Source organism: Balaenoptera physalus (genome assembly GCF_965194825.1).
Source record: "Balaenoptera physalus genome assembly, chromosome: X".
Classification (NCBI taxonomy): domain Eukaryota; kingdom Metazoa; phylum Chordata; class Mammalia; order Artiodactyla; family Balaenopteridae; genus Balaenoptera; species Balaenoptera physalus.
In genome coordinates, this window is record NC_138903.1 from 27,037,130 (window position 1) to 27,053,954 (window position 16,825).

Here is a 16,825-nt window from a genome sequence, read left to right on the forward strand (position 1 = left end):
GCCTGCCAGACCACCTGTTACACTTGGATAATTCAGAAACAGCTTTTCCCATTAATTCATGCCAGGCATGAACCTAATCCTAAATGAGGCATGTTATAAAGCATTTGGATTAGAAATAATGCCATTATAACCATATGCCTGCGTTTTAAAATGTACTTTCAGACTACATTGTAGCATCATTCCACAATTTTCACCACAGTATATATTTTACCTGTAGTGCTTTATGAACAGCTCTAAATGAGGGGAAAGGCTGTGAGGGAATCATTTTCTAAGTAGTCACATACTCTGTATAAGTTTGAAGCACCCTGAACTTAAGGCTTCTGACATTCCACTGGTACACCATTTCAAGGCACAGAATTGCCTTCCTTCAGCCCAAATTTTGAAAAAATGAGCAGGACAGTTTTTCAGGTTTTGCCTCCATCCTTGCACATGCCCAGTGACAATCTTGTCACACTCTCCTGAAGTCTTGAAAAGATGGCTAGCCATCTCTTTTGTGATAGCTCAAATGTTTCCAAACTTCCATACAGTCCTTATGACCCTGTAACTTACCTGGGTGCATGTCTGTCTTTTTCAGTGCCTTCAATGGCATGAGAAGATATTGAGATCTGCTTTATAATGAGTTGTTTCTGCATTCCTCAGAGCCCTAGTGCCAATCCTGGCACATAATTGGTATTTGATGGGGTCATTCAATAAGTAATTGAACAATTGAATGACCCATATGTGTGTCACATTTCAGCTTTCCTTAAGAAAGCTATTTAAGAAGGGTGAAGAGTGTATGTGGTGGGGGGGGCGGGGAGGGAGTAACTTGGCCATGCTGACATCTGTAGGAGTATATTCTATATAAACAAGGTAGGTAAGTCCAGTGTCTGCCTCCCTTCCATCAAGAACCTTGCTTTTCTAGAAAGGAGTAGCAGAGCCCACTCTCTGTATTGATTTCCATGATTTGTTCACCTTCTGTCTTAGTCATGGCCTCTCCTCCCCTGGCATTTCCTAGGACATTATCTTCCATTTTCATTATGAGCAGTAATATGGGACAGACTGAAAGGCATAGCTGATTTCCTCTTTATCTCTAGCGGTGACTGTTGGCAACCAAAAACAACAACAACAACGACAACAAAAAACAAACAAGAGTTACACATTTAATTGCATCTAGTGAACTCTTAAGAATCATATTTTAATATCAAAGCTGAATGTATGTTGTGCTTTGAGTCTATGGTGTGGGAACTACTTGATGAAAGGTATACTAGGTTTAAAAAAAGGGCTGGCTTAATTTGAAAAGTGGCTTAATTTTAAAAATATGTATTTTTACAACTCAGTGTCCCTTAGATTAGTGGTTTTCAACTCAGTTTGTGCATCAGCATTGCTTGAGGAGCTTTAATTAATGTAGATAGATACTTAAGCCCAGCCCCTGATTTGAATTCATTTGGTCTGAAGAAAGCTTAGGCTTTTTTTTTAATGGTGTTCTTGATATAGGGTTGAATACTACTGACCCAAGGTTACCAAGAAGTTCATAATTATTCTAAGGGAAACAATTTGTAATCTTTTCAGCCCTTTATTTTAAATACATAGACAGTAACTTTCCCCCAGGTGGCAAATACTCAATGAAAAATCCAAAGATGTGTTTTGTATTCGGGGGAACTTTGGGATACAAACTAAGTTGGTGGCAAATAGGTTGCTGGCTCTTTGATTTTTTAGATATTTGGAAAGATGTTTCTTTTGTAAGAAAACTAACCAAATGACAACCAATGAGTGATGTGAAGAAAGCAAGGGAGCTTTCACCTTTAATAGCATGGTTTACAATGCAGCTGCTTCTGGGAAAGAGAGTTACATTTCCTTAAATCCCAAGGTGAAAGGTTGCTGTGAGTTCTTTTTTCTGAAAGAAGGGTTTGATTAAAGAAAGTCATAGATTATTCGTGGATGCCAGGCTCCTGAGAAAATAATGGAGGCCATTCTGGCAGGGAACAGAGATGCAAAAATGATGGGCATTTGGGGATGATTAGAGAGTCTCTCATTTGAAGCAGAAAGTGTTAAACTTGGAAAGAAGGGCAAAATAAAACCATGATCACGGTGACTTGATGACATATTGCCAAGAATTAGGTCATTATTAATACATAAACATTAATAGGATGCAAATTTGGATCATAAAAGACCAAAAGGTAAGTTTCAAGAAAGTAGAGTTATTACTCATACACAAATATTTATGTTTACATGTTGTCAGAGACTGTTCATACTTGTTCATATTGCTAATTTGAGTATTAGAGGGTTAAAGTGCTTACTCCTTATGGATATTATTTCCCTCCCAAGATTCTTTCTATCACCAAACCTCCCAAAGTTTGTTATTCTCTATGAATCTCACTTTTGTAGTTATGGCAATCAGAAAAGCAGATGGAAAGGCATTCCTTATTGGGAGTGGCATAGACAAAGTAATTGATACTGTTGGAAAGATAGAACATGACAGACAGAACATGACCATCCCATCAACTGCAGTGTAATGGTGTACCAGTCAGGATGTGCTAGATTATCATGCAGAAGTAAGTAACCTTATTTTTTAAAAAATTACTGTTATTTGAGTTTTTGTAAAACTTGAGAAACATGACCTCATGATAAACATTTTTTTAAATTTATTTATTTATGGCTGTGTTGGGTCTTCGTTTCTGTGCGAGGGCTTTCTCTAGTTATGGCAAGCGGGGGCCACTCTTCATCGCGGTGCGCGGGCCTCTCACTATCGCGGCCTCTCTTGTGGCGGAGCACAGGCTCCAGACGCGCAGGCTCAGCAATTGTGGCTCACGGGCCCAGTTGCTCCGCGGCATGTGGGATCTTCCCAGACCAGGGCTTGAACCCGTGTCCCCTGCATTGGCAGGCAGACTCTCAACCACTGCGCCACCAGGGAAGCCCAACATTTTTTGAAATGTAGAACTATTTATATAAATCCATAAAAGAGATATAAAGATGAAGTACAACAGATACAGATAGATAATAAATTATTATGTGATTATTTGATATTCTCATGTATAGTTTTATATTTTACAAATGTGCTTTCTAAATAAGAACCTACATAGACCTTTATATTTGGGTCATTCTAGTTCTTTCAATTCTAAATAAGTTAATTTTGGTCCTACTGGAATTTCAATAACAGATCTAAATTAATGCTGTTATTCAGAGATTTTTTTTTTAATTCTATGTTAATAAAGGTTTCCTCAGAGATGTTATACCTAGTTTTCCAAAAATAATACCAATCTTCTTAGTAATCTACAAGTCAGATTTTAGGCAGCAGCTGTTAAGAAGTTTAGGGCACTCATTTCCACTTTTTCAGATTGTAAAGTTCTACTGCTGGTCAATGCAATTAGCATATTCATCACACAACATTATTTTTTCAAATATAACTTAAATAGAGATTATCATTAAATGCTGACTTCTGAGAGTTCCTCTTAAATGAAATCTTTTTTTTTTTTTGAGATCTCTGAGCAGGAAGAGGTAGAGCTTCAGCTCCAAGCTCTTGGCTATTTGTTTATTTTCATCACTTTGCACAAAAGTCTCAGATCCGAACTGGCTACCATATTTACAGTCATTATCAACTTACTTGCCTATAGTGCTGACATTGTTGATGGATTCAGAGCAGTGAAACTGGCAATTCTGTATCTAATGCTAAAGTCTTAGGAGCAATAAAGGGAGTTTCAAAGGGAGGCTGAAATTCAACACTCATATACCTCAATTGTTGTAAATCAATATATATTGTTTTGTTTTGTCTTGTCTTTTACCTTGGAGAAGAGTTTCTTTACTGCCATGGACAATTATACTTATTCAATATGTAGAAAGGTCATGACTTCCCTTAAATATTTGGCTTTCCTTTAAAAATTAATCTTTATTATGTTGAGGAAAGTTCCCTCTATGCCTGCTTTCTGCAGGGCTTTTATCATAAATGGGTGTTGAATTTTGTCGAAAGCTTTCTCTGCATCTACTGAGATGATCATATGGTTTTTCTCCTTCAGTTTGTTAATATGATGTATCACGTTGATTGATTTGCGTATATTGAAGAATGCTTGCATTCCTGGAATAAACCCCACTTGACCATGGTGTATGATCCTTTTAATGTGCTGTTGGATTCTGTTTGCTAGTATTTTGTTGAGGATTTTTGCATCTATGTTCATCAGTGATATTGGCCTGTAGTTTTCTTTCTTTGTGACATCTTTGTCTGGTTTTGGTATCAGGGTGATGGTGGCCTCGTAGAATGAGTTTGGGAGTTTTCTTCCCTCTGCTATATTTTGGAAGAGTTTGAGAAGGATAGGTGTTAGCTCTTCTCTAAATGTTTGATAGAATTCGCCTGTGAAGCCATCTGGTCCTGGGCTTTTGTTTGTTGGAAGATTTTTAATCACAGTTTCAATTTCAGTGCTTGTGATTGGTCTGTTCATATTTTCTAGTTCTTCCTGGTTCAGTCTCGGCAGGTTGTGCATTTCTAAGAATTTCTCCATTTCTTCCAGGTTGTCCATTTTATTGGCATAGAGTTGCTTGTAGTAATCTCTCATGATCATTTGTATTTCTGCAGTGTCAGTTGTTACTTCTCCTTTTTCATTTCTAATTCTATTGATTTGAGTCGTCTCCCTTTTTTTCTTGATGAGTCTGGCTAATGGTTTATCAATTTTGTTTATCTTCTCAAAGAACCAGCTTTTAGTTTTATTGATTTGTAGTGAGGTGGATGGACCTAGAGTCTGTCATACAGAGTGAAGTAAGTCAGAAAGGGAAAAACAAATGCCGTATGCTAACACATATATATGGAATCTAAGAAAAAAAAATGTCATGAAGAACCTAGGGGTAAGACGGGAATAAAGACACAGACCTACTAGAGAATGGACTTGAGGAGATGGGGAGGGGGCAGGGTAAGCTGTGACAAAGTGAGATAGTGGCATGGACATATATACACTACCAAACGTAAAATAGATAGCTAGTGGGAAGCAGCCGCATAGCACAGGGAGATCAGCTCAGTGGTTTGTGACCACCTAGAGGGGTGGGATAGGGAGGGTGGGAGGGAGGGAGACGCAAGAGGGAAGAGATATGGGAACATATGTATATGTATAACTGATTCACTTTGTTATAAAGCAGAAACTAACACACCATTGTAAAGCAATTATACTCCAATAAAGATGTTAAAAAAATTAATCTTATTAGGAGTCTATTTTAAACTGGTGTGAGCTAATTTATTTAAACTGTGAGGAAGAGATGTTATATCTTTTGGGCATAGCGGGAAAATGTGTCCTAGAACTTACTGATGGCACCTTCAAAGGTGACTCAGCTGACCAGAAAGTGTTGATTTCCACTTTGTGATTTTTAAGAGTAAATGATATAAACAATCTAACCCTACACATAAAACAACTAGAGAAAGAAGAACAAAGAAAACCCAAAGTCAGTAGAAGGAAAGAAATCATAAAGATCAAAGCATAAATAAATGAAATAGAAACAGTGAAAACAATAGCAAAGATCAATAAAACTAAAAGCTGGTTCTTTGAGAAGATAAAGAAAATTAATAAACCCTTAGCCAGACTCATCAAGAAAAAAAGGGAGAGGATGCAAATCAATAAAATTAGAAATGCAAAAGGAGAAATCACAACTGACACTGCAGAAATACAAAGGATTATATGAGAAAAAAGAATTGAAAGCAGAAAGTGAAAAACATATGTAGTCCATATATTTTCCTGTTGATAGCTTCAATCAAATAAGTAGTAGTTAAATGCCTTTAAGAATCAGATATACCACAGAGGTAGCTTTAGATGACATGTTGCTTTGTAGTTGATTATATAGTTTGGATAGGACCTTGAGAAGCATATCTTGGCCATCATATTGGAAAGTCTTTCAACAAGATGATGCTCCTAATGTCTTTTGTTTTTAACTTTTTTCTTGCTCCTAATCGCTTTTGTTTTTAAATTTTTTCAGTGCTTTATTTTTTTACCAAGTTGAAGAAAATATATAACTGTAATACATGTTTGAGAATGCAGATAGCTCATTACAGGTACTTTTGATTGGTTTATTTTATTGCTGATGATTATCATTTATTTCCTCAAAGGCATCAAGAGATGATACTGGATTTGAGGGGTACATGAGGGCCTATCAGCCCTGCTCCCAGATTTAATACACATTGAAAAATTGTACCCATGGATTCTTATACTAACCCAGATTTGCAGTGTACCAGATTACTGATATTTTAATATTCCAACTACCTGATTTATAATTCTGTTCTACATGTTCTATTTCTCTATAATACTTGGCCTGAAAAAAAATGAGAACATATTTTCTGCTAAACAAATTTTTCCACTTGGATGTAGTTTTAAAGATGTATTACATTATACAAAGTTTTGAGATGGGAGCCTTTCAGGTTAAGTTCCTCCCTTCAGATTTTGTCTTTTACGGTCACTCCTGCATCTTGACACCCTCTGGAATAATGACCACAGTAAACAGACTCAGAATTGGGAGGAGACTCTGGAGAGCACTTGGTTCAAGATGTTGCCACTTGTGCATGTTCTCAGTGTTTTTCTTATCCCAAAGTCTAAGTGAAGGGAAAAATCAAAGTCTTCCCTTTTGCAGTGTATGAAGGGGAGAAACAGGAATGGGAGGGAGCAAAAAAAGCAAGAGAGGAAAGGACTTGATATCATAAATGTATGCATTGATTGCTATTGGAATAGTAGGGTGGCCTCAAGCATTACTTTACAAAACCGTATTCACCAAGTCAATAAAATGCCATCACTATTGTTCTAATAGTAATGATGGATAAAATATAAAAACAGATAAAAGACATATCCCAACAAAGTAAACATCTCCAGACCAAATCAAAAAAAAAAAAAAAACAGAAACAAAATGTGCACAGTATGACAGGCAGATCTAAGGGCATAAGTGTGCTGGGATCAAAGTCTGGAAGTAGGAAGAGGTATCCTGGAATTTATATCCTCTGGGTCTATAGAACTAACACTGCCCTTTATGAAGGATGTAACTGGAACTAGGCTCAGTGTGCAAACTGGTAAGTAGGATGGAAAATGGTTGAAGAGATCTTCTATTGGCAGACTCTAACTCTTAGGAGGCTATAGTGGAGTAAGCTAGTATGTTGGTTTCCTATTGTTGCTGTAATAAATTATTAGAAACTCAGTGGCTTAAAACAACACAGATATATATCTCATAGTTTAATAGGTCAGAAATCTAACATGGGTCTCACTGGGCTAGATCAAGGTGTAAGGAAGGCTGCATCCCTTCTGGAGGCTTCAGGGGACAATCTGTTTCCTTGCCTTTTCCAGCTTCTAGAAACCACCTGCATTTCTTGGCTCATGGCCCCTGCTTCCACCTTTAAAGTAGCAGCATAGCATCATCGTATGTCCTTCACTGACTCTGCTACCTTTGTCACACCGCTTTCTCTCCTCTATCTCTCACCTTCCTGCATTCTTCTTTTTATTTATTAAAAGAGCAATGGCTATAATATGACTGAATAAAGGTACTTGATCATATTTCATAAAATAATAACTTTATCAAAAATGACAACAAATTAAAAAATTTAAAAGAAAACAGTGAATCAACACTCAAGTTATAAAATTACTTCAGATGAAATGAAAATAATGGGAAAATACTAAAATAATTATATTCATGATTGTTCAAGAGATAAAGAGATAGCAGTTATGCAAAAAGAGCAATTTTTAGAGAAACAATGAGAGGCCCTAAAAATACCTAAAAGAATGAAGTTAGTGGATATATAAAATAAATTTCATTATTGGAGAAATTTTGTACAATATATAGAAAAGGATCACTATTCTGAATACGCAAATATTTCCCACTTAACAAGAAATAACCTAATTCAAAATAGTAAAAATATTTAAACAGATAATCAAAGAAGCCAATAAACATGGAGATTTTCTCAGCCTCATTAGTAATCAGGAAAATGCCAATTAAATAACACACATGTACTGTACTATGTTCTACTGATCAGATTGGTAAAATTTTAAATAGACATTTGTAAGGCTGATGACATAGCTACACTTACATATTGATTAAATCTAAAACCTTACCCCCAAATTTGACCTTTTCGTATTTCCTCGAGAGGAATACTCATATACATGTATAAAAAGACATGCACAAGGTATTGTTTATTTTCATTGCTGTTTATAATAGAGAAAAATTGATGCCAAAAACAAACAGACAAAAGCTAACAAAAGAGGAGTAAATAAGTAAAATGTGGCAAAACATATAATGAAATATAAAACATAATGAAATTAAATAAAATGCACTAAATTTATGTGTTTAATCATATGGTAGAATGTCAAAAATATTACTTAGTAAATTTTATGATTGTAATAGCATGAAATGTTTATATTAAAACATAAAATCACACTAGAGAATTTACATTGGTACATATTCATATATACGAAAGCTTTTAAACATTACTTCAAAGATAAAAACCAAATTTTTAATAGTATTTACCTCAGTATAGTGGAGGAGTGGATCAGCAATGGAAGTGGTGACTGAAGATAACTTGAACTTTATGAGTGATCTCTCTATTTTTGTTAAAAATATACCTAGATTCATATTTTCAGTAGTTTGTAAAGCACACACGGGGGTAAAAGGTGTTCATTAGTAAATTAAATCACAAAAGTGGTTAAATCTGGCAGCTGGTAATATAGGTGTCTGTTATTTTTATTTCTTTTTATGTACTTTTCAAATTTATAAACATTTTTTCAGGATAATTTTACCAAAAGTAAATCACTTTTTTAAAAGAAAAAGCTCAACTGATTAACTTTAGAAAGCACAGAGCCAATATGAAGATTAGTGAGCAGAGAAATTTATATCAAAAGCAGAATAAGGAGACAAAGAGATTCAAAATAGACACATAAAGGAGTAATTAGGAGACAAGGAACATAGCATGTGAAGTTCCAACATTATTTGTTTTATAGGAAATGATTTTAAAAATGGCAAGGAAGCAAAAAAAAAAATGGCAAGGAAGCAATATTTGAAGTGGTAATGTCGGAGAATTTTCTAGGACTGAAAATTTTAATCATTTTCCATTGATTAAATGTGCACACTGAATGTCCAGTAGGACCAATACAAATAAATCCACATCTAGACACATCAAGGTTAATAAGAGCATCTTATTAGCTACCAGAAACCAAAAGCAGACTACCTACCAGAAACTAAAGGAAAGACAATTACAACAACAGCAAACTTGTCACCAGCAAGGATTGATGCCAGAAAACAATAGAGAGATTTCATGAAAGCACCACGGTTAAGATCTGTCAACCTCGAATTCTATGCCTAACTGAACTATTACTAGGAAGATAAAATAAAGATATTTTCTGACATTGAAGGACTGAGACAATATTTTGCCCATAAATTCACCGCAGGGTGGGAGGCTTCGAAAGCAAGAAGTGAAGCCAAAGGGCCTGAATGGATTTAAGTAACAATGCATTTATTCTTTCCTCTTCTCTCAAAAAAGATAAAGCTTCTGCTTATGGGTCAATCAGATTTCCAGTATTCTTCCTTTAGAAAATAAATGAAGTAAGAAAAACTTCATATTCTGCTCCTAGAAGTTTATTCCTGATAAAAGTTTATGAAAAGTTCAGAAAAGTCAAGTATTTGACTGATGAAATTGATGCAGTTCATGGCAGTATACAGTACTTTGCAGTCTGATCCTAATGCAGGCTGACATAGAAAACAATGTAAAAATGACATGTAACATTACTTCCATTAACAAAAAAGAAGAGCTAGACATTTAGGTAAGTATACAGATACTCTGTGTACAGGGTACCAGGATTTTCTTTCATTTGAAGTTCTTTTTGGCAAGCATCTTCCCTGTTTGGAAGATAAGAAGTTGTGGCGGTTTCAAAGGGACTTGCAAGGAAGAAGTAGTGCACAGAACCAGCAACTGGCTACATGAGAGTTGTCATTACTTTCATACAAATGCATATGAAAGGGGAATGGAATCACCCCAAATTCCAGCGTAATGTTTCAGATTACTAAAGGAAGTGTATTATAGTGCATGGTACATAATAAGCACTCGATTATATGTTGAACCAATAATAATTATCTTTCCCTTCTGACCTATTAAACTTATTTTTAAGATCAAAAGTAATCAATTAGTTATTAGGTTATTCATCTGATATACAATGAAGTCATATGATTATAAGTATAATTAAATCGAGTAAAAAAGAGCCATGCATGGATCAGTGATGTTAAAACGTCATAAACCCAGGATTAAGAGTAAATGATATAAACAATCTAACCAATTGTGTACACAGGAGCTTTTTCAGGAACAAACAATGAACTTTATGTTCTTTTGAAAACTTTAGAGTTCTATATAAATATAAGATAATTTATTGTTATTTCACCAGCATTAAAATGGTGATTTCTGGGTAAATCTTCCATATTGTTTCAAACTAAATTATTTACAGTTATCAAGTGAACTCTCAATTGTGCATATTTATTTTGAACCATGGATCATATATAATACAGAAGGGGTTATTAAGTCAGATAGTATTTAGGACTAGGCCTCGTTCATATTTTCAACTGGGATGATTTCATAGGTTTGTAAGGAGAAGAATAGGATTTGCCATAACTAAATACAGTATAATAGTGACCAACAGTTTTCTGGCCCTTCAGAAACAAGAAGATTTCATTTTTATAGAAAAATAAAAGAGAGTCGGGAAGGTCTTAAACAGAATATTTATTCAACCCTATATCACTTGGTTAAAAGAGAGTTGTGGTGGTCCTTGAGAATGTCCATGGAGACAACTGCAGATGACTTTGAGAAACTATCCACCATAGATTTTGTTGTCACTGAGCTTTGACAGCCACTTTAAATCTCTTCTGATGCAATTTCTGTTCTATCTTCTTCATCAAAACTGAAAAGAATTGTTTACTAGATAATATAGAAATATGCCTGATTCCTCCACATTCTAGCAGTTAAATGCCTTATATTTTCTAGTTAGGTGATCCCAGCCATTGAAGCTTTATCATTACAGACTTGGGGATGGAGCCATGAATATGATATATGATATCTTATAACAATATAAAGGTTCTGACTAGAGTTTGATTGAAAAGAATATAACTGAGATGGTATTTTCTTCTCTGTAGCCTACTCTCTTCATGCATCTCTTAATATGATCATGACTCCAGTCTCAGAGAGTCTGAGGAACTTGTCCAAGGCCACATGGCTAGAACATGACTCACCTGGGGTATGTTAACATCAAGGCTCATTTTCAGGCTGAAAACAGGAAATGCTTTGCATTTTGAGCATGTTCATATAAAGTTCAAATGGAAAAAATACCATATAACTTCAAAGCCTAACACTCCTCATTTTATCATATTGCCCCAACACTATACTCTTAGTTCAGTGTGAAGGATATATGATGATTAATTTTCTTGTTATTTTGTCATGACCATAAATACAATGCAAAAATAATGACAGATGCCATCTTTTTCCATTTTATATTTAATAATTAGAAAGCAGATTGTCTAAAGAAAAAATTCACAGTTACTTTTCAACAACTTATAGTCATGTTAAAATGCCTATCAATGTAAGATAAATGAAAATATATTATGATTTGAATATTAACATTTGCCTAATTCACATATTCCCAGGAAAGTATCAAACTATTGATTTGGGCTAGAAATAGCATTACCAAACACAGGTTTATAATTTAGAATCTATTAGTCTGATAAACCCATGTATGTTACCATAGATATAGGAGGGGATTTAACTAATGTTTCAATGTGATCCATCATATGAAAATGTGTGAAGGCAGTTCCAGTCTTTAGTAAGGACACAGCAATGTCACTGTCATATAGAACAATGTAATGACTATTTTTTGCTCCATCAGACAGATGTATTACTAATAAAAGATAAAATAGATTGGACCCTAAAAATTACAACTGATATCCAGAAATGTGAGATTTATGTTTTAGAAAGATTCCGTAGACACCTAATTGTAAAATTCATTATCAAATGTATTTTTTTAATCAAAAAGTAGCTAAGTATTTTGTGTGCATCTATAAATTTATGTTCATGCTCCTTAATTCCAAGTTTACTTCTGAAACAGCAGTAAGTAATCTAAATGACAAATTAAATGAAAAAAATTTTTCCCAATGCATATGAAAATAATTTTTTAATACAGTGGACAATAGATGCTTTCTTAGAAAAAGATCTGAAGGTGAAAAAGCCCAACAGTATCACCTTTGCTCTGCTATTATATTCCACTGGTGAGTTTACCGTGATATTTATTCTGCCCACAATTACTACTAAAAGTAAGGGGGTGTTGAGAATTTGGACACAGTGGTTAAGATTGTTAAGACTTTTATTGTAGCTTTAGGTGGTTTCCTTACTTCTAGCTCTCAGTTATAAAGAGGATATTAATAAGTATGAAAACATCTACAATTTCTGCTTTATTTACTAAATACTAGGCTGATTTAATACTAAGTCTGCCTAAGATCACAGCCTTGAACAAAAGAGATAGACAAGTATCACAGAATACCAGGACAGGATTCCATTCTTGAGCCACTTAAGCCTCCCCTGACAAATGATATTGAGTACTACATTTCACTGAATCACCTGCCCACAAACGATTGTGATAAGAGCTTCTAATCTTATGCTTGAATTTCTTTATTGTCCTTGTATAAATGAAAGCAGGAGAAAACATATGAAAAAGATTGTGTATGTTATTTGTCTTTCATCCAAAAGATACATGTAAAATCATTTGTCTAAGCAGTTACTCTTGAGCGTACTTTTCATATTGTAATGCTGATTCGAAGTCCCTAACTATTCCAAAATTAGAATTGAAAGACTGTTCCTTAAGACACAGGTATCCTCAAACTATATTGAAGCTTAGCCCTAATGCCCTTTTACAAAGCCTAGAATGCATCAAAATAAGGTTAGTTTCTAGTAGTTACTATTTATCCATTAGGTCCATCAAGAGACCTGAGAACATTTGATGTCAAGGAAAATATAGCTGTTTATTTCCAGTTAGACTGAAGTTTTCCTTGTTCTTCTAATAGATGCCTTTCTAATCTTGTTTCTGTAATCAGTAGTTGTCTCCTCTATTTTATTCTCTTGTATATTTCCCCTCCCATATGTAAAGTGTATAATGTACAGAGAGACATGGATATAACTGCAATGTAGAACTCTCCCAGTTGCATTTCAGTAGCTGTTTTGTGGCATGCTGAGTTTCTGGGAGAGGGTGACAGAAACAGAAGGGATGAAAGAATGGGTTTTTCAGTGCCAAATTATCATAGCATTTATGTCCCTTCTTCCTATGATGCCACTATACTCTGTAATGTTTGTCTCAGAATTAAGAGCCCCTGGAGGTCTTAGAGTTTCATGATGCTGCTTTTTGTTCATCAGTTTATTCAGTGAATAATTATTGAGCAACTATATGCCAAGTACTGTTCTTGACTATAAAATCTGGCAAGACCCTTAAAGTCCCTCACAGTGTCTTTTATCTTATAAGTAGTCAAAAAATTCTTGACGATAATTATTTCCTTCGATCTTAAATATTTTCAGTTCACATCAGGATATTACAGGATTAAGGATTTTATCATGACAAAGTTTTCTGGTTTTGTTTTTGTTGTCTCTGATTTTGTTTTATTTTTATTCTTAAACTGATATGAGACAAAAGGATTTTATTTTTTGTCGAATATGTAGTTTTCACTTTAAGACAATTGTAATTTCTTACAGTCCCTATACTCATGAATGACAATTAAAGTATATAATCATTCAACTCTAATGTGTCACCTTAAAACCTATTCTAGGAAGTAAAGCATTGTTTATAGAAAGTTGAAGTCAGCAGTGTTTCAAGTCATTTGTATTAGATGCTCTCCAAAGTCTTTGTCTTTATTTTGTTTATATATATATATATATATAAAACTGATGTAGAATGAATACCCTGGTCATTACAATTTCTTTATCTTGAAGTTCACAGTAGGAGGATGGTGTTGTACAAGAACTGCTCACATTTTTTTTTAATGCAGAAATTCTTGACACAGTTACACAATAAAATTGAAACAAACCTTTTTCCAAAAGTACTCAATGTTTAGAGGCACTGCATGAAAATACCTCTTCTAGTATTTTTCCATATTGTATGCCAAGTAAATGTTGTGTTCAAAAAAGTGTTCTATGGTCAAAGAAGTTTAGGGAATGCTGGATGCTTAAGCTCCCCTTAGAAATTTATAATGCACATTTCTACATCAGAAGAATCATAAAAGATCTTGCTTATCTTTATTTGACTCCTTTTAGAAAATGAAAACTATTTGAAACATCTTTCATGAGTATTTAGAGAATACTACTATTATTAAAGTATTTTTTATTGGTCTTTGAATTTTTACCAAATGATGATACAGTCAAGTTACATGCATATATACATGCATTATCTTTAGTTGCTTGAATTTCACATATCAAAAGACCAAACTAAAACAAAACAAAACAGAAAGGTAGTGGAAACCTGAATTTGGGGAGAATTTGAAAAGGAAACTGGGAAATACAATTGACTTACTCAAGTACACAGTTAGGGACAAAGAATGAACAATGAAGAAGCTGCCTTTGTTCCTATTTTTCCCCAACTCCAATAAATTTATAGATAAAGAATTGTTTTTTTCCTAGGTCTGTTACACTGGTCTGTTTCTTGAAAATTTGTTTTTCCTTATGAAATGAGACTTTTATTTGGTAAGATGAGGGAAAGGTAAGACGAATATCCTGAGGCACTTTCTTGACCACATAGGGACTTGCATTGAGTTGTATGAAAGAGTTACCTGGTTTAAAAAAAAAAAAAGTGGTGGGACTTCCCCGGCAGTCCAGTGGTTAAGACTCCGTGCTTCCAATGCGGGGGGCGCAGGTTTGCTCCCTGGTCAGGGAACTAGGATCCCACATGCCCCTCAATGCGGCTAAAAAAAAAAAGTATTGTACTTAATCATCCTCCCATCCCTGGCGTTTCTCTGTAAAAGTGAGATAATATCAGCAATAGCCATTTAGGTAGATCCATGTAAAAATATCATTTGGGGAATTGTGTTTATGATTGTGGTATTAAATGTTAACAAAACCATGTTGCAAGAGAAACTGACTTACGGCTAACCACCTAGCTTTACTATCCTAGAAACTTATGGCTAACCACCTAGCTTTACTATTCTAGAAACTTATGGCTAACCACCTAGCTTTACTATCCTAGAAACTTATGGCTAACCACCTAGCTTTACTATTCTAGAAACTTATGGCTAACCACCTAGCTTTACTATCCTAGAAACTTATGGCTAACCACCTAGCTTTACTATCTTAGAAACCTAGGTAAGATGGTATGTGTCAACTGTTTTCATAGGTTAAAATGCCTTCTGATGGGTAAAATGCACCTGGACTGGAAAAACCATAAATATTTTTTCAAAATTCGTAGTTTTGGGCTTCCCTGGGTGTAGGGACTCTTGATATGGGGCATGCCCCTTGGAGGACTTTGGAAGCTATGCCAGTGGGTTGTTCCAAGCAACATTTGTATCTGTGAGGAGTGAGACTTCTTCTAATCTAGGGCAGTTACCCAGCTACCTGATGTAGAACTGTTTCCTTGAACCTAAACTATGTCATCTGGGACAGGATTGCTCCCAGAGTGCTGTGTGAACTCTCATCTACATGAACTGCTGCAAGGGCTCTGATGGAGAGGACCTCTATCATCTGACCTGTATCTTCTGAGTAGATTCATGGCAAGTGTGGCTGAGATAGTCTTAAGAGTCTGAATGTTTAGTTGAATCTAAGAAGAACCCCTGAAAGGCATTACAGTGATATTTCTCTCCAAATATGCAGCTTCATTCTTACCCTCTATGTCATCATTTATAAAATGGAAAGACTAGAGTAGGGTTTCTGCAAGTGTGGACTTCAGGTAACCCTCAGCAGAATCACCTGGACTACAGATTCTCAGGTCCCACCCTAGAACAATTAAATCAGAATCTTTGGGGATGGGGCCCTGCAATCTGCATGTTTAACCCCTCCTACCCATGATACATGGGTACACAGCTGGACAAGACACTCTTTAGATTATTTTCTAATTCCAGCTCTCTATGACTGTATAATTCTAATGATTTACTCCTCTCATTCTACATCATGTCTTAATGCAATTAAAGTGTTCATTTCTTCAGCAGACCATCAAGGAGTAAGTAACTAGGAGTTTCAGAGATGGCAAATAGACTAGGAGGGGAGATCTTTTTAGTTAATTCAGATTTTGAGGAATCCCTGGGACAGTTTGTTATCTTCATCCACCTTTTTCAAAGTCCTCTTGGTCCTCTATGATCCTTATGATTATTATGACATATAGCTTCTTAGTACCATATGATAATTCATTTTCAACTGTTGATTTTTTCCCAACATGTTATCATTCTTGTCACTGTTGCCTTGACTGTAAGGTAGTGACTCTTTCTAGAAGGTCAGAGATTATATTAGGTCTTACCAAACAAGTGAAAACCAATACTTTCCCTCTATTTAGCAGAATTAGTTTCATATATAGCTGAGATGAAAGAAAAATTCCCTTTGTTGTTCTGCTGAAGTCGTCAAGCCTTCCATTAGTCTGGATTAAGTTTTTGGGGTTTTGAATTTAGTTTTGGTTTTCAATATTGATTTATATTTCATAAAGACTTTGTTGGTTACAAAAAATAAAAAACCTTCAGTAAATTCTTCCACTTCTAGGGCACTGCTTTAGTTCAAAATGTGAAGTGTTTGTCAGTGATTCAGTTTCCATTTTAGGACTTAAAATTGTCAATGAATTACAAAAAGTTATTAGACAGTAATTCAGGCCAACCAAATTTAGACATTTAATTTAGGCTCTTGAACTTAACAAAACTA

At 34.8% G+C, this 16,825-nt stretch overlaps 1 protein-coding gene across 1 annotated transcript in view; it reads left to right on the plus strand.

Moving 5' to 3' along the window:
• The window catches only part of IL1RAPL1 (interleukin 1 receptor accessory protein like 1), a 916,526-nt gene that overhangs the window by 517,211 nt on the left and 382,490 nt on the right, over positions 1–16,825 (plus strand). The gene's annotated exons all lie outside the window — the stretch shown is intronic.